We start from the raw sequence: 24,481 nt of genomic DNA, 5'->3' as shown, positions 1-24,481 counted from the left end.
TCATGCACAGAGCTCCAGAGCTGTCAAACTCTGGCGCAAATAAGCCCATCTCCTGGGTTTTTAAATGAGATTCCTGACTGGGACCTCTTCTCTGCACAGAGTGCGGAGATTCAGGTGAGAAGCTGAACTGACAGAACAGCCGGGATTTAGAACAGTTTTCCCGCCAATTCAGCATTTTTGGGAGAATCGCAGCCGTTGTCTCTACAGATAATATCCCCATAGGAGATTGGTCCACAGTGTAGAATAGGTGAGAAAGGAATCATTGAAAAAGACAGAGAATTCATTTGCATGGAGTTACTTTGAAGAAGTCAAAATTGACTGGTGCCCCACTCGAAAGGATCAGTGTAATCGATGTCAAGGGTTTGGAAATGTAGGTAAAACTGCCAAAATCAGCCAATCACGTCAGGGAGTTGGAGGGTGGGAGAGGGGGGAAGGTGGTTACCTAATATGTTATTATAGTACTTCAAGGAAATGCCTGCCGCCACTTCAGGAGGAAAATAGTTGTTATGTACTTTGGCTCATTTTCCATCCCATTGACTTTTCCATATACGCATTCGGCTAAGACCTAGCAGAGAATTATCTATATAAGAGCAGGAGCCTCACTTTCTGCTGCACCACATGCCCTCAATCCCCAGTCAAATAACCAGCCCAGAAACACACACCACAAGGCAGCTGGATAGCAAAAATGGTGACATGCTACAGGTAAAGCATTAGTAATAGATTAAGGGAAATTGTGAAGGAATGAAAGTGTCTGACACATGGTTTTTATGTATCTTTGGGCTCAGCAAAATTCATTCTTGATTCTACATCCTTGAGAGTCCTTTGAGAAATAAACTTCTCTCCAAACGTGAGCATGTACGTGAATCACTTGGTTAATAAGCTGGTAGGACATTAAGATGCTATGAAGGAGTCCAGCAAACATTAGAAAGTGTCAGAAGTTAATTGAACTTGGCCCTGCAATATCTTGTCATTGAGTATATGGGATCCTAGTATCAGTACTGCACTGTGCTTTGATCCACGTGCCAGTATTCATGGTAGAATGTCTCTTGAATTTGGTAACTATTGCTCCTGCATGGATTTACAAGTCAGTAAAATGTGATACGATAACACTTAGCTTCTGCTCTCTTAAAAAAATTATATATAACATTTTAGAGGTCATTTAAATAAAATAGCTGTTTTACAATATATCTGTTTTACAATATTGCCAGAAATTATCCCCTCAATACGTTCATGATGTCGGGACAACTCTGGAAACTTTTAAAAATGCTGGGCAGGACTGAATTCCGGGATTTCTACCCCCGTTCCTGGCACTAGCAATTATTGCTGGGGTGGGGACTAAACTAGTTCCATTGCAAGGGTAGGTTTCCCATAACCATACAATTTTCATGGTGTTGTCCATTGGTATCCTCATTATACATGCTTGGCTGAGAGCCCAGACATATAAAAGCATTGGCTCAGCAGGGCATCTGTTCTGACAAGTGAAATTTACTTTGCATGATTGACACACTTAAGTGGTTATAATAAGTTGTTCTTTCTGAGCTCTCTTCTGTTAATGTCTCAATATTTATTTGGATAAGGTTAAGAGGTGTAACGTGCTTGAAGTCTCTATTATTGGTACATTTATATGGTCTGACTAATGCTTTTGTAGAGTTGTAGGAATAGCATTTATATAAATGAAAGAACATTTTTGAATGAGTGATTTTTCTCAGCAGTTCCACATTTGCTACTGTTGTTTTACGGTCCATTGGTTAACTGCGTGGAGTAAATTGGGTAAATAGGCGTGGAAGGTGCATGAGTTGACTCAGAGATTACATGGAGAATATGAAGGATCAATGGGAGTGGGTGGGATGTGATCATGTGGTGTGGTTGGTAGAGAGTCTAAATGCTTCTCTTACAAATTTCCAGAGATCTTCTAATCAGTGCACTTTCATTTCTTCTCCAGCCATCCTTCCATTCTGTTGCTCATCCACAGAATATACGTTCACATGATTGTCACAAAAGCGCAGGGGAATAGGACACAGAAGTGAAGGTCACAAACCATCTGCATGGTGGTTTATTACTCATTGACACAACTCTCTAGGGAGGGATGGAGGGGTGGGGCAGGTTAGCAAAAGTGACTGTGTAGCTTCACTCAACAACATGCTGCTCCCTCATAAAGCTGTACATGTAGTAAAAGATTGCCTTCCTCTAGTGCTAACGTCAAGTAGATAGAATGGCAGTAACTTTCTTGATCTTGTTGGTGGCTAACAAACTGACTACAGTTGAATGGATCACTAAGGAAGAATTGGAGCTGTAGATGATTTTACTGCATGGTTAAATGTGGTTCAAAGTCTTCCTGAATCACTTTCATAGCCGTCATAGTTAACAGCAGAGATCTTGAGCACTGTTCCTATACCATACCAATTTAGTTTTGCTGTTAGTGTTATAGCCAATAGATTTGGCTGAATGGTTTCTTATGGAGTCCCATTTCATCAGCCTCAAGCTGCAGCCCAGGACTGCTCTCCTTTTGGCTCCATGCGATTGTTGAAGCTATATCTGAAGAGGAAAGTTTAAGAGTAGCGGTTTTAAATTATTAGATTAATGTTGTCAAAGTGTGCTCCATAAACCATTGGTCTCGTGTGAGGATCCTCCAAGTGATCAGTTGGCTGATTTAAAATGCAAGTCACTTAAGCTGGTTTTTGGCAAGAAGCATTTGACAGACGTTTGACTCCATGACTATCCTGGACGTCTGACACAGCTCTGAAGCACCTGCTGCCATACCTAACAACATACAAACGAGAGATTGATTCCCAATGCTTATGGGACTGAAAACAAAGATAAGGAACTGGATGAATGTGGAGCCTTATAGGAGAATGGAGTTTTCCAGTTTGGAACCAGACCTCACCTCATTTGTGGCTCTTCAAAAGCAGAGTCTGTCTTCCTATTAATTCTATTTTGCGATTTTGCAAACAGAAGCATGCAAAATTGAGCCAGGTTAGGAACTTGACTGATTATCTTAAATTGGTCATTAGTGTAACGTGCTGGATGCAACATACATTCAATTACAGCAATCCTGTTCTCTGCATTACAAAAGAAATATGTTCATGCTTTGCACCTTTTTTGAATTACCCAGAAGCCTACAGTTCCAAGTTGCTTTCTCCATGACAACGCTTTGGCCAATCAGAGTCGACTTTCCTCCTGTCATATAAATTATTGTGATCATTTGAAATTTGCCATTCTTGTATTCCTCCTGGTGAACGCAAGACAGAAACATTTTGTCAACATGGCTGGAATTTTACCGGCATGCATAACCACCTTCCCTGTTGGCCTCAGGTGGGCTCCCTGGGTGGGCGAGGCAGTAAAATTCCAGTACATGCCTCCGTTTTCAGCAATGTTTAATCTGGTGTACCCTTGGGGACCTTATTTGAAATAGTTTGTACAGATTGATTAATAATAGATTTCAGGACTTTCGTATTCATAGGACAGCATGTTCACAAAATCTCAAAAATACACTGAAGAAGAAGCAATAGAAAGAGGGTCCAGCTCAGCATCTGAAAAGTTCAAAAAACAGATGAACATATCCAACATCAGAGCCAATGAAGGGTCTATATCCAAAACATTAACCAAATATTCCTGCTGTAAAGACAAACTGGTCTTCAGTGAAAACAGAAACATCCCTCAACGTGCTTTTAAGATCGTATCCGACTTGCAAGATGGGAGAGCTCCTTAAAAGGAAGCTTTTACTAATTTTAATTTTTTCAAACAAGGAGGAAGGCACGTAATATACATTAAATGACATCTACATCAGCAAAAACAGGGTATCAAAGCATTGATAAATCAATTTTGAGTGAATGTCAATATTTTCTTCCTTTGTAACACATTTTATTATGTTGTCCTTGAAGTAAACTTCCTTCCTTAATCTCAGCTGTGTTTATTTGAACAAGCAGAGAGTGTTTCCATGTTTCCCCGAATGCACAATACATTATATAGAGTCCAGCTAGTCTATTTTTCAAATTGCTTTCTTTACAGTTTCCTGTGTTTTAGCTCTCAATGACAAGCCTGTTTGTTGTTACTAGCGCTGCAGTTTTTCCCACTCCCTGTCACTGAGTATTATTAAAGCCAAGCATTTTCTGCAGCAATGTTACATAAGTGTCTCAGCAAAAAGGCAAAGAAAAAATAAGCAAGGTGCATTGGCTGGTTAAAATTCAGCTCAGCGCTTTTGGATCTGTTCGAACAGAGAAAAACTACAGGAAACATTAATGTAGTAATAAATTGAAGCTAATCTCAGAAGAAGTGCAGATCACCTTTTTCCAGATGTCAGGTTGCCATATCATTGATGCTCCTTTTTTAACCAAAGAGGTGTGTGCAGGAGTGGCACAATGGCACAGTGGTTAACACTGCTGCCTCTCACCGCCAGGAACCTAGGTTCGATTTCCAGCTTGGGTCACTATCTGTGCAGAGTCTGCATGTTCTTCCCATGTCTGTGGGTTTCCTTCCACAATCTGAAAGACATGCTGGTTAAGTGCATTGGCCATGCTAAATTCTCCCTATATATATACACATTTCATCTTACACCATAAAACCAAAGCTTTGTAAAAGCACTTCAATAAGACACCTGATTCAGCCAAAAAGAAGTGTACTTGAACAGGCGCTGGAGCATGGCGACATGGGGATTTTCAGAGTAACTTAATTGCAGTGTTAATGTAAGCCTACTTGTGACACTAAAAAATAAATAATTCATAATTGGTATAACTGGAATTGTCTTGTACTAAGCCAGAATTTCAAATACTTGGTCAAATTTCAAGATTCTTTAAATTAAGGGTTTCCCAAAAATAGTAAATGTTAATGGCATCTATACTGAAAATATTAGTGATGTCAAATACTTCAAAATATTTTCCATAGCAAAACAAAAACAAAACTAATGCATTGAAATCAAGCTCAGAGCTTTTTATGCCATTGAGCACTATATTTCTATAAAGCACATCCTCAAGTTCAGTGATAAGCAGACTCCTTCAAAATTCTGATCACCAATGGGGCCCTTAATATCTTCATAATAAATACCAGACTTTTAATTCCCATTAATTATGTTTAGAACTTCAGAAAAGTTCCTTATTTTCCCTCCTCTGAATTATATGAATTTGAACAGTGATAACATCACAATAGCTTCTCAGTCTTTAATCAATGCTATTGCAGCTCTGTTTTTAAACTCCTATTATCAACAAAATTAAAACTATGGTACCATTGTCCACATTATGACAGAGGGAATTTAATGCTGCCATTTAATCACCTGTCTGTGAGACACCCATAAAACACTCTGTCTGTTACAGTTCATGATGTTATTTGAACCCTAATAAATAACAACGTGACCATTCACTCCCAGTCAGTTTTTAAAAATTCATTTCCAGAATGTGGGTGCCTCTGGCTAGGCCAGCATTTATTGCTCATCCCTAATTACGTTGAAAAGATGGTGGTGAACTGCCTTCCTGTACAGTCTCAGTCTATGTGATCCAAGTGCACTCACTGCGCTGTTAGAGAGGCAATTCCAGGATTTTAACCCAATGACAGTGAAGGAATGGCGATATATTTCCAAGTCAGGATGGTGAGTGGCTTGGAGGGGAACTTTCGGGTGGTGATGTTTCCATGTATCTGCTGCCCTTGTCCTTCTCAATGGTAGTAGTCATGAGTTTGGAAGATGTCATCTGAATTCCAGACACGCTCTGTCCAGCCTAGGTATTACTATAGGTGGTAACAGTGGCCGAGCAGGTAACATACTCATGACGCTCTTATCGGTGGAAACACTAACCTGTTTAAATTAAATAAGTTAACTTGTGGGTTAACAATTATTATTACAATCCCCATCGAGACTGATGTTATTTAAGAAGAAATTTGAATCTCACTTATTAGCTGAAAGAATGACATGCTAAAATTTCATGTTTTAAGACATTTGCAGTACCAAATGATTAAAAAACACTGATGAATAAACTCTATTTTCTTTTTTAATGGAAAATTATACATCAAACTACAGAATGGAATGTTTCCCTTTTATATTTATCACACATCACTCTCAGTACAGATTTACAGTTCGCATAGCAAACAATCCATAGTTACTCCCAGTTTCCAATGGATGCCTGTATCCCATTTCACCAAGTGGTATCCTGAGTGATTGTCTCCTGGAGCTTTCCTCAGTTTTCGGGCAGTTTCTTAAATCCACTATCAACACTGAAGTCTGTTCCGTTGATTTGTTTTCTCCCTGGCCAACCTAGGGTGAAACTCCCACATCCTTTGAAAGCTGCAGGGTGCATCTCTTTAAATAGAGATCATCTGCCTCCTCTATGTGGCTGTGCTGGCTCACAAAGCCTAGCAGTCTATTCTCCCTGTTGACCATACAGAAATGTTGGCCGCGATTCTCCCTCTGCGGCCTACCACTTTTCTGGCAGGTCCAGCAGGGAGATATGCGTGTTGGCCATTTTGCGGGTATCCCGACAGTTATTTCGGCCTGCGTGCATCTCCCAGCCTAGCGAGGCATATTAGTCACAGCTTGATGTGCAATGAACAGTTTATTATGCGCTTAACATAAATGATTACCAAACCCTGACTAATGCTGACCTTCATCCATGCCCTCTAGTGAACTACAACTTTCTAACTTTGTGCTGTCTATTGCTTCTTCTAGGTGCTACCCTAGATGCACATTGGCAGTGGAGGTGTTCATTTGTGATGCACGCCACATTGGCAGACGTCCCCTGGGTGGCTGGGACCTGGAGGGCCCCAGCTGACTTGCAGATGGCACTGTTTCAGTGCCACCCTGTTCATCTCACTGGCCCTGAGATATCCCAGTGTGGGGGAGGGGGGGTGGTGCGGAAATAGGTAGGCCTCTGGACGTCTGGGATCTCCCGGATGAAAGACCCCAGCATGGTCTCAAGTCTTTTCTCCTCCCTTGGGGCGCCCCAAGGCCCTGGGGGCACTCCATGGGATACCAGGGTAGCTGGACTCAGATCTGGCATCATCTGGTTCTGCCAGTCCTGGAAGCTAGATGCATCTGCCCCATGATGTGTGATCCCTCATCCCTGGCCCTCTGAGACTCAGCCAAGCTTTAGCATTCTGTGAGCAAGGCAGGTTCTGGGGCCCCTCAGCAGTAGCCCTTTGAGCCTGGGCTAAGTTGTCAAGGCTCACAGCCATAACCTGCTGTGTCTCCAGAATGCTAGTGAGAGTCCCAGCCATGGCCAGCAGTGTCTCCTACATGCGCCCCACACCCATGGTCGTTGAACGCTGTGCCTCCTGGATACCGGGAACACGCTCGCCCGTGGGCTGTAGTGTCTCCAGCATGGCCTGGACCCAGTCACCCATGAGGACAGACCCCTGAGCCAGACTTTCCACTGCAGTCACCAGCCTTGCATTGTTGGCCTGGGCCTCACACTGTGTCGGCACCAACCCCTGCAAAAGTACTCTGTTTGTCTCCCCTAAACAGCCTTGCAGTTGCAACATGGTTGCCGACAGCCCTTCCACAACTCCCCAGGTTTCCTGATGCATCTCCATCAGCCTTGGGAGGAACAAACCCAGAGGATCAGCAGCTGGGTTGGGACAGTTGAATCCTGGCCTTCGGCAGACCTCCATGTACCCGAGCCCTCGGATATGTCTGCCTCCACCTGATGTGCATCAGTGGCTGTGATGTGCTCACCAGATTGTGACCCAGAAGTCTCAACACTATAGGTACCCACCGTGGTGATCATCTCTGTGTTGGTGGCTTGTGTGGTACATGCTGGTGACGCTTTAGTGGTGCGGCCCTTGGAGGATTCCTCAGTGCCTTCCTCCGAGGTGTCATGCAGGGGGTCGTGGGCAGTGTGCTCCAGAGTAACGGGGGCAATGGCAACACCTGGAGGGCCGGGTTCCTCAGGGTCCAGAACTGGAAAAAGTAACACACATTAGGGAGAGGGAGGCAAAACATTCCATGCAGCATTTACTTCGAGGAGGACCAAGGTTAAGGGTGCACTTCTGTTCATTTGCATGCTGGACGCCAACCTGGCTGTCAGTGACCATTCAGAATGGCCCATCATCCTCCTGCCAGTTCCATGGCACGCTACTCAACTGCTGCAGGTCAGGCACACCACCACCAGTCTGTGTCGTCTCCCGTGCACTGTGGATTTTCTTTTCCTGTGGGAAGATAAGTGGATAGCAAGCATTAACATATTGCAGTGCATGGTGCACAAGCTCATTGGGTGTTGTGCTGACAGTTCCGGGGAAAGCGGTCACCGCTGAAGGGTGCTCGATGAGGGGAAGGGGTTAGATTCTGTTCCTGGGGGAAGGTTCACTTGTTGTACGCCCGTAAGGTGTCAGGGTTGAAGATGCATGCCAAGCATGTGCAGGGTTCCAAGAGGGATCTCACTCACTCTTGCTGCTTGCAGAAGGTCATTGATTTTTTTTTTGCAGCACTGCTGGCCAGAGCACAGTGTCAGGTTCCTGGAATTCACCACTACTGCCACCTCCTCACACGATGCCATGGCAGATGCACCCCCTTGGGTTGGGGCCCTGGTCAAAGAACAGACGATGATGCGTCTCCTCCGTGGCATCTAACAGGTGCTCCTGGTCTGCCTCCAAAAATCTGGGAGCTGCTTCACAAGCAGCCATCTTTGTGGCGTGACTGGCTGTGTGTCCATTCCTGCAGCTTATATCCAGCTCAGGCTTATCAGGGGGGTATGGGTGCAGTGAGTGTGGCCAGCCAAGGGCTCTTTGGCAACAAATGCTCGTGAAAGATTTTAAAGACTGCATTCAGTTGAGTGTCATGCATCCATCAGGGTGCTGATTGGCTGCCATTCAATAGGCTGCTGTGCCCAGGAGGGGTGCAATACTCAGGGTTCCTAATCGATTAACTGCTGTGTCCAGGAGGGGTGCAATACTCAGGGTTCCTAATCGATTAACTGCTGTGTCCAGGAGGGGTGCAATACTCAGGGTTCCTAATCGATTAACTGCTGTGTCCAGGAGGGGTGCAATACTCAGGGTTCCTAATCGATTAACTGCTGTGTCCAGGAGGGGTGCAATACTCAGGGTTCCTAATCGATTAACTGCTGTGTCCAGGAGGGGTGCAATACTCAGGTTCCCATTCAAGTGAGGGAAAGATCACAAGCTGGGGTTGTGCATGACAGCACAACAGGAGTTCTCTGTAGGGCAGCAGTGAAGACAGTATGTTCAAGGGATAGAGGGATTGCATTCCCACATTATCCGCATCCATGGGGGTGGGGCATGAGGTGAGCAGACAGTCATGTCTGTGGTGTGCAGGAATATGGAGGGGTGGGGGTGGGTTTCCTGCGATGAGACCAACGATGTGTATTGTGTTGGGAGGTTGTGGGGGTCAGCGATGAGGCCAGTAATGTATTGGGGTGGGGGGAGTTGTGGGGGCCAGCAATGAAGCCAGTGATGTGTGTGGGGTTTAGATGGCAGTGATCTGGATGCTAGGAGGCCTTTTTTGCAATCTCCCAGTGATGTGCGTGGGTTCTCGCTTATTCCATGCATTTCAGACTCTTTGGCCCCGCCCCCCTCGAGCATTTAATGATATTCACGACTGGGCCCCTCTGCATTGCACAGAGTGTGGAGATTCAGGTGAGAAGCTGAACTGTCAGAACAGTCTTAATCGAGAACAGTTTTCCCGCCAATTCAGCATTTTTGGGAGAATCACCCCCGCTGTGTTTATTTTCCCCTTTCTCCCTTTCACTTCTGCATGAAAAGCCTGGAGCCAAGAAGTTTACTCTCTGCTACAAGCAAGAACAAAATTACCATCGATGTTGGAAACATGAAATAAAACAGCAACATGTTGGAAATGCTCAGCTAGTCAGGCAACATCTGTGAAGAGGAATGGAATTAATGTTTGAGGTTGAGTTGATCTTTCATCAGAACCTCTATTCAGTTTTTATGTAGAGTCCATTTGCTACTAGCAAAGGTGCCTGTCCCTTTGTCCCAAGTGTGAGAATTTTGTACTGTGCTCAGCAGATCCCTTGACTGGGTGGCACAGTGGTTAGCATTGCTATCTCTGAGCCAGGGACCTGGGTTTGATTCTTGGCTTGGGTTACTGTCTGTGTGGAGTCTGCACGTTCTCTCTGTGTCTGCATGGGTTTCCTCCGGAGCTCTGGTTTCCTCCCACGGGCCGAAGGACGTGCTGGTTAGTGCACTGGCCATGCTAAGTTCTCCCTCAGTGTACCTGAACAGGTGCCAGAGTGTGGCAACTTGGGGGTTTTCACAGTAACTTCATTGCTGTGTTAATGTAAGCCTTCTTGTGATGCTAATAAATAATAATAACCACAGTGGGGAAGCCCGCTAATGATAATGTATGGTAATAGGGTTCTGATCCTTTCTGGGCAGGAGACCCATTACATCACTGGTTGGGGGAGGGCAGAGATAATGGGAATGGGAAATCCCACCAGCGTGAAAGCATTTTAGGGAGTCCTGTTGGGTTCTCCAATTCGCCATTTTGCTGTCTGAGGGCAGAGAATTGCTCCCACAGACCTAAATGTAATAATTTATAAACCTAAAACTGTAACATCATCAAAATATTTTAAGCACTTGCATGCTGGTTTCATTGACAGTAATTTCTAATCTTGTTTTACTTTGCTAAAATAATTATGTCAATTCTACCTGCACAATCTACTTTGAAAAATGTTTTATTTACAGCTGTCCAACTAAGATGAACATAATAATGCTCAACATCTTAAATAATTAACAATGTCATGACTAAGTGATTTTTAGGAGGTTTGTTGCACTTCCATTTATGGTTTTAATGACTGTAATCTGCGTCAGTCATGCTGACTATAAATCCCTCTCACAGTATTTTGAGTGTCAGTGGCTCTGGGAACAGGTCAGTTAGAAATTATGGGTGATGTAGGAATACTGGAGAGCATGGCAAATCTCATCTCCCCTGCAAAAAATAAACTCCAGGTAGACAGCATAATATTGAAAATTAAATCAAGCCACAAACTATCTCTCTAAAAGTTGACCAGTGAAGCAGTTAATTTTACATTGACTGAATATTATTTTAATCAAGAGTGTATGTGTAAAGTTTATTTGTTAGTGTCAGAAAAAGACTTAATACTGCAGTTGAAGGTACTGTGAAAATCCCCAAATCACCACACTACGGCATCTGTTCCGGTACATTGAGAGAGAATATAGCATGACCAATGCACTGAACCAGCACGCATTTTAGACTGTGGGAAGAAAACAGAGCCCCCTGAAGGAAACCCGCACAAACAGGGGGAGAACGTGCAGACTCCACACAGACAGTGACCCAAAGCAGGAATCGTACCTGAACCCTGGCAGTGTGTGAGGCACAGTAAGAAGTCTCTCAGCACCAGGTTAAAGTCCAACAGGTTTATTTGGTAGCACAAGCCACTAGCTTTTGGAGCACCGTCCCTTCATCAGGTAAGTGGGAGTTCTGTTCCCAAACAGGGCATACAAAAAAAAACAAACTCAATTTACAAAATAATGGTTGGAATGTGAGTCTTTACAGGTAATCAAGTCTTAAAGGCACAGACAATGTGAGTGCCTAAAACTTGCAAAATCTCATTAACTGTCCTGGCTGGAGATAAGTTTAACATGTTCCTAACCCTCTCTCACTCACAGTGTCTGTACCTTCTGACCTCCAGATATGTCATGACAACCACCCAGCAAATTCTTGGGGCTCTCATTTTGGCAGCCCCATGGCCCACAGAGAGGCTACTTGTTGACAATGGCCACTCTGCAGTTTAACACTGCATTTGAGTTCAACAATTTCTGATGAGCTGCACTGCCTCAGCCAGTTGAAGCATGCCTGAATGAGATGGTCCCAGGCGTCGCTGACAACTTAGTTTGAAGCTGCAGTGACCCTCCATTTTGATCTATTTTCGAACCAATGCCATCTCCCCAAAACATCCACACACACACGCACACTCTGGCTGGAGATAATTCGCACCTCTTTAAACTGTGCTTATTCCCTCTCCACTCGCACTGTCTGCATCTGTAAAGATTTGATTATCTATGAAGACTCGCTTTTCATTATCTTGTAATTGAGTTTGTGTCTATATATGCCCTGTTTGTGAACTGAGCTCTTCACTCACCTGATGAAGGGGGAATGCTCTGAAAGCTCGTGCTACCAAATAAACCTGTTGGACTTTAACCTGGCGTTCTTCAAGCATTCTAGTAACAGGAAGAGGGTGAAATGTAAAGCACAGTGAGTGAAAAAAATAAGCACAGTGAGAGAGAAAGAACTGGAGGGACTTGGCATCCTTGAACTTAGGGCCAGACTGTCAGACGATTATTTTCCAATCCTTGTTAGATATAGGTGAGGTACCAGAGGATTGGAAGTCTGTGAATGTTGTACTATATTTAAAAATGGTATGAGGACTAGGCCAGAAGACTATAGGCCAGTCAGTCTGATTTCAGCAATAGGCAAATTATTGGAAACAATTCTGAGAGACAGAACAAACTGTCACTTAGAAAGGCACAGACAGATCAACCATAGTTAGTATGGTTTTATCAAGGGAAGATGGTGACTTCCTAATTTAAATTTTTTTTTTAAGGAAGTGACTTAGTTTAAGAAAGAGCATGCATGTTGGCTACATGGATTTTGGTAAGACATTTGACAAGGTCCCACATGGCAGACTGATCAGAAAAGTGAGATCTTATAGGATACAGGGGAAGGTGACAAGTTGAATCAAGTATTGGATCAGTGATAGGAATCAAAGGCTGATGGTCAATAGGTATTCTCACAAATGGCTAACAGTATCCAGGCATTCCACAGGGCTTAGTGGTGATGCCCTAGCAGTTTATTGTATATTAATGATTTATAATTAAACGTAGGTGGCATAATTGGGAAATTTGCAGATGACACAATTTGGTTGTGTAGCTGATAGTAAAGAGGATAGCTGTGGCCCCCAGAATTATATCAATAGTTTGGCTGAATAAGCAGAGAAATGGCAAACGGAATTCAATCCAGAGAAGTGTGAGGTAATACATTTGGGAAGAGAATATACAATAAACAGAAGGATATTGAGAGGGGTTGAGGAAGTGAGAGACCTTGGAGTACGTGTCCACAGGTCCCTGAAGATGGCAGGAAAGGTGGACAAGGTAGTCAAGAAAGCATATAGAATGCTTTCCTTTATTGAGCAAGGTATTGAATGTAAAAGCAGTGATGTGATGACGGAATTTTATAAAATGCTGGTTAGGCCACAGCTGGAATTTTGTGTGCGGTTCTGGTCACTACATCACAGGAAGGAAATAATTGCTCTGGAGTGCAGAGGAGATTTACAAGAACGTTTCCAGGGTTTGAAGATTGCAGCAATAAGGAGAGATTTATTGAGTTAGACTTGTTTTCCTTAGTACAGCGGAGACAAAAGGGTGACCGAATTGACGTGTGCAAAATTATGAAGGGTTTAGACAGGGAAGATAGGAAAGACCAGTTTCCCCTAGCTGAGGGGTCAATTATCAGGGGGCAGAGATTTAAGGTGATTGGTAGAAGGGGACATGAGGAAAAACTTTTTCACCCAGAGGTGGTGGGCATCTGGAATTCACTGCCTAATTTAGAAACATAGAAAATAGGAGCAGGAGTAGGCTATTCGGCTCTTCGAGACTGATCCACTGCCAATCATTATGATGATGGCTGATCATTCAACTCAGTAACCTGCTCCTACTTTCCCCCGTATCCTTTGATCACTTTTGCCCCAAGAGCTACATCTAACCCATTCTTGAAAAAAAAATGTTTTGACGTTAACTGCTTTCTGTCATAGAGAATTCCATAGGCTCGCCCTTTTCTGGGTGAAGAAGTTTGGAGTCATAGAGGTTTACAGCATGGCAACAGGCGCTTCGGCCCAACTTGTCCATGCTACCCGTTTTTTTTTGAAAAGGCCCCTAAGCTAATCCCATAGCCCACATTTGGCCCATATCCCTTTATCGCCATCGTATCCATGTAAGTATCTAAATGCTTTTTAAAAGATAAAATTGTACCCACCTCTACTACTACCTCTGGCAGCTTGTTCTAGACACTTACTAACCTCTGTGTGAAAAATTTGCCCCTCTGGACACTTTTGTATCTCTCCCCTCTCACCATAAACCTATGCCCTCTAGTTTTAGACTCGTGTACCTTTGCAAAAAAAATTGACTATCGACCTTGTCTATGCCCCTCATTATTTTATAGACCTCTATGAGGTCACCACTCAGCTTCCTACGCTCCAGAGAAAGAAGTCCCAGTCTATTCAGCCTGTCCTGATAACTCAATCCATCAAGTCCTGGTAGCAACCTAGTAAATCATTTCTGCACTCTTTCTAGCTTAATAATACCCTTTTTATAATAGGGTGACCAGAATTGCACACAGTATTCCAAGTGTGGCCTTGCCAATGTCTTGTACAACTTAAACAAGACGTCCCAACTCCTGTATTCGATGTTCTGACTGATGAAACCAAGCATGCCGAATGCCTTCTTCACCACTCTGTCCACCTGTGACTCCACTTTCAATGAGCTATGAACATGTACCCCTAGATCTCTTTGTTCTGTAACTCTCCCCGACACCCTACCATTAACTGAGTAAGTCCTGCCCTAGTTTAATCTACCAAAATGCATCACCTCGCATTTGTCTAAATTAATCTCCATTTGCCATTCATCAGCCCACTGGCCCAATTGATCAAGATCCCTCTGCAATTGGAGATAACCATCCTCACTGTGCACCATGCCACCAATCTTAGTGTCATCTGCAAATTTACTAACCATGCCCTCTATATGCTCGTCCAAATCATTAACATAAATGACAAATAACAGTGGGCCCAGCACTGATCTCTGAGGCACATCGCTGGTCACAGGCCCCCAGTTAGAAAAACAATTCTCTACAACCACCCTCTGGCTTCTGTCAAGAAGCCAATTTTGTACCCTTTTAGATACCTCACTTTGGATCTCATGAGATTTAACCTTATGCAACAACCTACCATGCGGTACCTTGTCAAAGGCCTTGCTTAAGTCCATGTAGACAACATCACCTGCACTGCCCTCATCTACCTTCTTGGTTGTCCCTTCAAAAAACTCAATTAAATTGGTGAGACATGATTTTCCATTCACAAAGCCATGCTGACTGTCCCTAATCAGTCCTTGCATCTCTAAATGCCTGTAGATCCTGTCTCTCGAAATACTTTCCAACAACTTACCCACCACAGATGTGAGGCTCACTGGCCTATTGTTCCCAGGCTTTTCCCTGCAGCCTTTTTTAAACAAAGACACAACATTTGCCACTCTCTAATCTTCAGGCACCTGACCCATGACTATTGATGATTCAAATATCTCGGCTAGGGGACCCGCACTTTACTCTCTAGCCTCCCACAATGTCCTGGGATACATCTCATCAGGTCCCGCTGATTTATCTACCTTGACGCACTTTAAGACTTCCAGCACCACCACCTCTATAATATGTATACTCCTCAAGACATCAATATTTAATTATGCAAGTTCCCTAAAAATTCTCCTTATCTCAGTCCTAAAAGGTTTCCCCTGTATCCTTAGGCTGTGACCTCTGTTTCAACAATCCCCAGCCATCAGGAACATCCTTTCTGCATCTACCTTGTCTAGTCCTGTTAGAATGTTATAGATTTCTATGAGATCCCTCTCATTCTTCTCAACTCCAGTGAACATAATCTTGAACAATTCGATCTCTCCTCATACATCAGTCCTGCCACCCCAGGAATCAGTCTGGTAAACTTCTGTTACACTCCCTCCATTGCAAGAACATCCTTCCTCAGATAAGAAGACAAAATTGCACACTGTATTCCAGGTATAGCCTCACCAAAGTCCTGTATAATTTCAGGAAGACATCCCTGCTCTTGTACTTGAATTCTTTTGTTATGAAGGCTAATTTAACATTTTTCTTCTTCACACCTGCTGCGCCTGCATGCTTAAATTCAGCAACAGGTGAAATTCTGCCTTCCTGTTTATGTTAGCAAAGTGGATAACCTCACATTTATCCACATTATGTTGGATCTGCTATACATTTGCCCACTCACTCAACTTGTCAGCTTCTTTAAAGGCATGGCATGTGCCTTCAACTGCACTTCCTTGCTATCAGTCTGGATACTGGTGGCTTTGCTGAGTCTTGAAGCTCAGCCAAGCATTCATAATAAGCCCAGGTAGGGAACTAGATGTTTGGCCATCTGTGTTAGTTCTGACACAGTTCTAACAGCTCTTGGCAAGCAGGATTCACATCACTGGGGTCCTTGATCCAGGGAATGGTCCACAGTGTCCAGTTAAGGTCCTTCCTAAAGAGACCTTAAAGTCCTAAAGAGAAAAGTAATGCAGTGATTTTATCAGCTTTCCAACTGATTAGCAAGAGTCCCATCACTTCCATTAAATATCTCTCATACAATTTCTGTCACTGACTCACAAGAATGAATAACACCCAAATCTAAGGTCCGAAGTAGATGGTAAAATTTACCACCAAAAGAGAAAATGCTGGAAAATCTCAGCAGGTCTGGCAGCATCTGAAAGGAGAGAAAAGAGCTGCCGTTTCGAATCCAGATGAAACTTTGTCAAAGCTGACAGCTCTTTTCTCTCCTTACAGATGCTGCCAGACCTGCTGAAATTTTCCAGCATTTTCTTTTCTGGTTCCAGATTCCAGCACCACAATAATTAGCTTTAATAAAATTTGCATTTTTGTAAAGTCAAATTTTGTTAAGTAGAATTTTCTACAAATTAAAAACATATTTTGGATAAAAAGCGCTAATTTCTGAGCTTTATTTTTCCTTTAAAGTGTCACTGTAAGCACAGCTTCTACACAGTATCAGCTCAGCAGCAAAAGTAAGTGTTCATGTGGGTCAGTGGATAATTGCCTTCTTTCCCTAAATCAGAGGGATGTAAGTTCAAGACATTATGATCCTCTCTTTGATTCAACTACGTAACACTTCATTTTAGTAGTGAATGTTTTCTTTCCCAAGATCGGATAACAATAACGCTGGAATTTTATCACCCTGCCTGCCATGGGAATCGGAGTGGGCGAAGTCCATTGACCTCAAGCTGGATTTTGCAGTCTCAGGTCAAGCGAGGCCGTAAAATCCCACTCAAAGTATTAGGTTTGAGTTTAATGTCAGGCAGATTGTGGGCAGTTGCAAGGCAAAATGCATGAGTTGGAAAAGTCACTTATTTCTTCAGAATTGAGGCCCGGTCTAGTGGACCTCGTTTAGATTCCAGCAACAGATTGCCCCAGATGGTCCCAGTGCCAAATGGTTATTCTGGAGGCTACCCACTGCCACCTGGTAGATAAGAACAATGGCTTCCAGGACCATCACGCAAGGGCCATGCATTCAGGAAGGAATCACAACAGGGAAGATCTCAGCTTTCCAGGTGGTGCCCAGAGGAATGCTTCTACTTCACTATTTGGCAATTGCATTGCAACTTTATTTGCAATGTGGTTTTACTTGATTTACAGATATGATTCATGAATAACTTTGTACAGTCCACTTGGAATAGATTTCAAGGTTTGCCAGTACTAAGTCAGCTGATCAAACTGAATTTTTGGCATACTCCTACGTAACAGCTGTTCAATGCAATATATAGTTTTAATGGATTACTGCACTGCACATCATTTGGGAATGAGTGTGATTCATGGGTTCAGGTCTTTTCGATTGATGTCAGATTCTTACTGTAAGCTTCACTACACTTTTATATGTCCATTTTCTTGAAGCACAATGACTGAAAGCATCGCACGAGCAGCAAGAAAACACTCACCTTGTCATGTTATTTTGCTGAATACTAAACAAATATTTACACCTGCTTGAGAGTGACAGTCTTCATTAAGTCAAGTTTCAACATCTGTAGTCGGTCATGTGTGTTAGGCACGGCTGGCATGACGATGCATGACTATTCCAGTGGTAAATGGTTCTATGGTTTTCTATGGTAAATGCATCCGGTCTGCCGGTATCATTTTGTGTGCGATGCGATATCTCAATTTTAAGATCATTGCTACTTTAATGAACTTTTAATTCATAGTTAGAGACCTGGTTCTTCTAAGAACCTGCAATCGTCGTCAATTTGGCACTCTGCTTAAAAATTCCCAGATTCCATGCTGCTCCACATTTCTCCCAGAGCCTTCCAAGCCCAGCTTTTCCAGAAATGTGGAGCACAATGTCTGCTGGGGTATTCCCTCAAAGCAGAGTAGGATTGGGGAAGAGGGCACGCCTTCTTTTTACGGCACTAGCTGCCATCTAGTTCATTGAATGTTGTGAGTAGATGAGTGAATAGGTGAGAGATGAAAGAGTGAATGGGTCGCAATGTACGGTGGGTAAGTGGGTAAATGGGTGAGGTGGGTCAGTAGATAGTGTTGGAAGGGTATGTGGATGAATGGGTATGCATAGGTGGATGACTGGGTAAGAGAGTGATTTTGATTTGATGTGAATCATGTAAGAGGGTGAAGACAGAGGTGAGTCAGTGGGTGGGAAAGTAGATCGGGTGGATGTTTGCCAGGGGCTAGTCAGGTATGGTTGGAGGGTGGGTTGGGTGGCCAAGGGGTTAGTTGAATCAAGTTGGGGTTAGTCAGGTTGGGTTGAGGGGCAGTTGGAGAGTCAGGTCAGATCAAGGGTAGTTATGTGGTCTGGGGTAATCAGGGAGCCAGGGAGTTGATTTGAGGTTAATTGTGGGGGTTAGTGTCAGTGATGAGGGGTGAGTTTTAAAGTACCTAGGAGTTGGGGAATGATTTTGTGCCCGCGTTCTTCATCACTGAGAATGGTAATGGAGGCGCAGAATACCATGAGTCAGGAAACAGAAGTCTCATTGAGGAACAGGAACCATTCCAAGTTTCTGACTCTAATTCAGAGTCAGTGACATTTGTGGAGGATCCTAGGAACAGGAATATCTCCCATCAGAAGTCGAGGGAACTTGTCTCCCAAGATCTCATTTCCCACTTTTCCTCGACAGTGACATAACTGAAATACATTTTAATTAATCTGCACGTCATTAAATGGCCAAATCATCACATGATCTGCCTCACTGAATATTCAAACCTTGCCCTCGTCACGTCAGCAAGGTTCACAACAGCTTTATGAAGGTGGGGAATAGTCAAGGGGATCTTGCCAGGGTTGCCAAGATAAGTATAGTCCTCAGTGGGAGAAGGAGATGCCCAGGAAGTGCCCTACCAGCCTATGCCAACCAGGCAATCCAACCTGTGCCAGTTGCAGTGCCAGGGCAGGCCTTCTAGGTTGTCCAGTTGGAGGGGAGGGGGGAGGTGGAGTTCCATTATGTGTGGGTGGGGGACTTGGCAGCGATGGGGAGATGGGCCAGTCAGTCAGTGGGGAGCACTGGTGATACTGCACAGTGGTTGCTGGTTGTGTGTAATTGTGATGGGGTAGGGAGGTGAAGAGAGCCCTCGATATCTTTGTAGCGGTGGGTGGAGGGGGGGCAGGGTGCTGACAGTAGTCTCACCTCAGTTTAGATCAAGGTACCCTTTAAAGTTGGCACCCTGATCTCTGTAAAACCAGCCTCACCAGCTCCATCAGGCCCCACCCTGCCAGACTGAGAGCATAAATCAAACCTTACCTCTCCCCTCACGCTTCCATCTTGCTATCTTTTAAGTAACCGCGTTGTCACATCCTCACCTGACCACTCGGTCTACAGGAACTGCTCCGAGTTTCTGATTCTAGTTCAGAGTCAGCAACATCAGCCGAGGGGCCCACGAACAGGAATATCTCCCATCAGAAGTCAAGGGGAATTTCCAATCAGAAGCTGAAGCTTCCCAGGCAAATCCTATGTAGGTCAGCACATAAGGATTTCCATAGGTACTCAATGTATATTTTAGGCTATACATCCAATTCTGATGATCCAGAGACCAGAAGATTTGGTCCACACTTACAGACTGAAATTGCGCTGATTTGATAATACACATCAAAATACACTGATTTCATGTATACGCAAATTAATTCACTATTACAAGAATGAGTAGGTTCAGTGATTTGGTATTTTACTGCCATGAAATTTTCTCCTAAAGCTCTCATCACTTTTGCTAGCTGTTTCTGAGGTTACCATTAATTTTCCCTGGAAATAGTCACCACCAGATTCTGACACCCCTGCATTGTGGGTGAGAGCAAGAACTGGCAGGTATCATGCAAGATGTGTTGAAAATAGCGTCAGGGTGTCTCATTCATACTTCACCCTATTTTCTGTTATTGAATTCAGGATAGCCAAAGGGGAGAAATCTGACAGTAATTTTTTTCCCAATTTTTTTCTAGAATTCTGTTTTGAAAGATTTGTGGGGACCTTTACTACTACATATAAAATTGTTTTTCCTTTCTTGGCCACCAAGCTTTTCAAATCTCATTGCAGCAGAGACGAGAGCTACACCATCTGCTGCTTTGCCACCACCGACAGTCCGTTTAACAACCCTGGATATTAGTCAGGTTGTCCCAGACTTGATTTTCCCTCCATTTTTCTTTCTCCCATGCTGGGAGGAGCTGCAACTGCTATTCAAGAGAATGCATTGAGACTCAGACTTACCAATCTGTGACACTGAACTTCAGTTCATGCCAAGCAATATCACAAAGCGTCATAAAAGTTAGCAAACCTGGACCGATGTGCATTTCTTCCTGGCCTTTTGTATTTGTTATTTTTCAAGAAGAGCACAAATTAGTCAAACCAAGTGAACCAAGATAATTGCAGCTGATACATTTCTAACGTGTGCTCTTGGCAATGAAAACAAAGACAACGTTTCGGTTGTATCATATCTGAAATAACACCATGGACAAAGCTCAAATATATAACAAAAGCAGTTAAATCAGAGGCTTTACAGACTGGGGAAAAAGTTCAGATGATGAACAAAATCTTAATTCGAGACAAAATGTTCTCATCAGAGAACATAAATTGGTCGAAGGAATTAATTTAAAATACAGTGCAGGCTTTCTCTGCTTATCAGCACAGACTTTCTTCCCATTGTTCCCCCATCCACCCCCACCCCCTATTGTGTAAGCTTTATCGTTTTAGTATTCCTTTGCTCTGTTTACTTCTTTTAAAAATAAAAAGATACTTGTTCAATCTCACAAACCTGGTGTTTACTCGTATTGAAAATGTCTCGTCAGAAATGCTCAAGGGATTACAGAAATGCAGCGTGTTTCTTTCACATTAAAGCATGATAATACATCAAAACTTTGTACAATGTTGTCACAGTGACATATTAAGTATATGTTGAAGTATCAAGAAAATGTCATATTAATATGTCCCACAGTCAAGTAGTATAAAGTGGCATGAAATTCTACAATGTAAATAATATTTGTGTGCAAGTCTTCTATTTTAATTCGGCAAAGGATTTAAGTAATAAAATTATATTCTAAATAATTGGACTGCTGCTTTGTGATCATACTGTATTCTAATCCAGGGGTTTGAAGTGTGTTTGGAACTACTGCTCTTTAATTGCATATGCCATGTGGCTCATTTGAAATAAAGATTTTAAATAATTTGGTGATTGTAATTTTTTAAATTGAGTTTTTTAAGTACCAGATGTATTGTTTCACAGATGTAAAATCAAGTGCCCAAACCAAGCTAATGCGCTTGGTTCTTTTGCATGTGTCAGCACTAATGGAAGCAGCCTTTTATGAAGTGCCGAATGTGAAGACATTGCTGAACTGACTAGTTTCAGTTTTGATGAATGCTGTTCGTTTTTCTGGAATAAGGTACAAAGGGAGACTTCAAATCGGCCTGAACTTCAAGCCGAGGTTAATGCTATTCTCTTTTAGGCTGAACCACCCACTTTGCTTAAGGTCACTAACTGGGGCCAATCTAGCGCAGAGGGGCTGCTGCAAACTTGGCATCTCCTTGATTAGGCTCCCTGCTGATCTAATACACATACCAGCTCACTTGCCAAGTCAAATAACACATTTAGTGAATTCGAAATAAGATTTAAGTGGGTCGGCACAATGCGGCTGTCCTCTCATCTTTTTACCGAATCCTTCTCTTTGTGTGTCAGACTGAAAACTGCTCTTGTTAGAGGACTTAATCTTCATTTTTTTTTTGTAGATTATTTGAAAACAGGTCAATTCAATGTCGGGTCTGAAACCTCCTCCTCCTGACGGAAAGGCCCTGCTGCCGTGCTGGTTACATCATCCATTAATTGTACAAGAGTTGAACAAAAACTTGTTTTGTGCGGAGTTTTAAAAAAAAATACAACAATCGCCAGAGCTGAGGAATGAAGCTACTTACAACTGTCAAAGGAGTTTACCTTAACCAGATTTTAACTTATCACTGCACTGGCACCATTAAATTCTGTAACAGGGAAAGCATTTAATATCACCCAAGAATAATCTATTGCTGCACAGAAAAAATTTTAATAATATGTTAGGGAATTATTGTTCTCCTGCAAAATGGGACATGCTTCCAGTATCTATTTTGCCATCACACTTCTATATCCTTACACCTAGAAAATAGAATATCCTGTTATTCACTGTGTAACATCACGTACGACGCGGTGTTATTATATATCAGGATTGTGCATGATCACTGATTTTATATTTGCAGACTGTGAAACGGCACTGATTTGATAATGCACATCAAGTTACGTTGGTTTCATAGTCATACACGTAGATTGCAAAGTCAAACTTATTTATTATTATGAAGACTGGGTGATTTGATATTATGCATTGATAAATGCCCGCCATAAAATTGGTCCCTAAAGCTCCATCCAGCTTTTCTTTTAAGAGCTGAATTGATTGAAGTATGTAAGATCCTGAATGGTCTTGACTCGGTGGACACAGGTTGTTTCCTCTTGTGGGTGAGTCCAGAACTAAGGACCACTGTTTTAAAATTAGGGGTCACCCTTATAGGACAGAGATGATGAGAATTGTTTCTTTCTCTCAGAGGGTTGTGCAACTTTGGAACTCTCCGTCTCCGAAGACAGTGGAAGAAGGGTCACTGAATATGACACCCCTGGCTGGTGAGTGAGCACAACTGGCAGAATCCATGCAAGACGAGATAAATATAATTACCAGAATTCTCCAGCCGGAGTTTCTGGATCTGCCAGCTGGGCATCCCTTCCCGTGGGTTTTCCAGTGTCGTGGAGTGACTTCAATGGGAAATCCCATTGTACAGTGGCAGGACCAGAGAATCTGCCAGCAGTGAAAGGCACACCATCTCCCAACACTGAGAAACATGAGCTGGAAGGTCGAAGAATCCTGCCCAGTATAAGGGTGCTACTTGCCTCATCTGACCTTAATTTGGATGTAAGCCTGAGTCTCCATCTTGAGAAGTGGTGTACGCATGAGTCCAGAGTGAAAGAATGGAACAAAGAACAGTACAGCACAGGAACAGATCCTTCCAGGCCCACCAAGTCTGTGCCGACACTGATGCCTCTCTAATCTAATATTCTCTTGCCTCAACGTGGTCCATGTTCCCCCTCTGTTCCCTGCCTATTCATGTATTGATCCAAATGCCTCTTGAATGCTGTTGTAGAATCTGCTTCCACCACCTCCTCCAGCAGCGTGTTCCAGGCATTCACCACACTCTGTATGAAAAATTTGCCCCTTACATCTCTTCTAAACTTTCCCCCTCTCATTTTCAAGCTATGCCCCCAGGAACTGATCCTTCGACCCTGGGAAAAAGATTCTGATTATCCAGTCTATCCAAGCCTGTCATAATCTTGTAAACCTCTGTCTGGTTCCCCCCTCATCCTCTGATGCTCCAATGAAAACAACCCAAGCTTGTTCAAACTTTCTTCATAGTCCATAGCCTCCAAATCAGGCAACATCCTGGGAAATCTCTTCTGCATCCTTTCGTATGCATCAACATCCTTCCGGGAGTGCAGTGACTTGAATTGTACACAATACTCCAAATGCAGCCTAAGCAAAGTCTTATACAGCTGCAACATGGTTTTCCAATTTCTGTACTCAATGCCCTGACCAATGAAGGCCAGCATGCCATTTATCTTCTTAACCACTTTGTCTACCTGAGTTGCCACCTTCAGGGAATTGTGGATCTGCACACTTAGATCCCTCTGTATGCTGATATTTCTAAGGGCTCTACCATTTATTGTACATTTCCCTTCTGCAGTGGACCTTCCAATTTGCATATCTCATATTTGCCAAGGTTAATTTCCATCTGCCATCTTTCAGCCCAGATCTCCAGCTGATTTATATCCTGCCGTATCCTCTGATAATTTCATTATCAGCTACTCCCCCAATTTTTGTATCATTTGCAAATTTACTATATAGACTACCTACATTTTCTGCCAAATCATTTATATATATTACAAACAACAGAGGCCCCAACTGATCCTTGTGGAGCACTGCTTGTCACAGACCTCCAGTTAGAAAATTACTCTTCCACTGCTACTCTCTGCCTTCTATGCCAAAGCCAGTTTTGTATCCATCTTACCAACTCACCTCGGAATCCATATGACTTCACCTTTTGAAACAGGCTGCCATAAGGAACCTTATTGAAGGTTTTACTAAAGTCCATGTATACAACATCCACTGCCCTTCCTTGGTCCATATTTCTTGTCACTTTCTCAAAGAACTCAGGTTTGTGAGACATGACCTCCCCTTCA

The sequence above is a fragment of the Carcharhinus amblyrhynchos genome, chromosome 5, assembly GCF_965287045.1.
Source record: "Carcharhinus amblyrhynchos chromosome 5, sCarAmb.v2.hapA, whole genome shotgun sequence".
Classification (NCBI taxonomy): Eukaryota; Metazoa; Chordata; class Chondrichthyes; order Carcharhiniformes; family Carcharhinidae; genus Carcharhinus; species Carcharhinus amblyrhynchos.
This window is presented reverse-complemented; position numbering follows the sequence as displayed.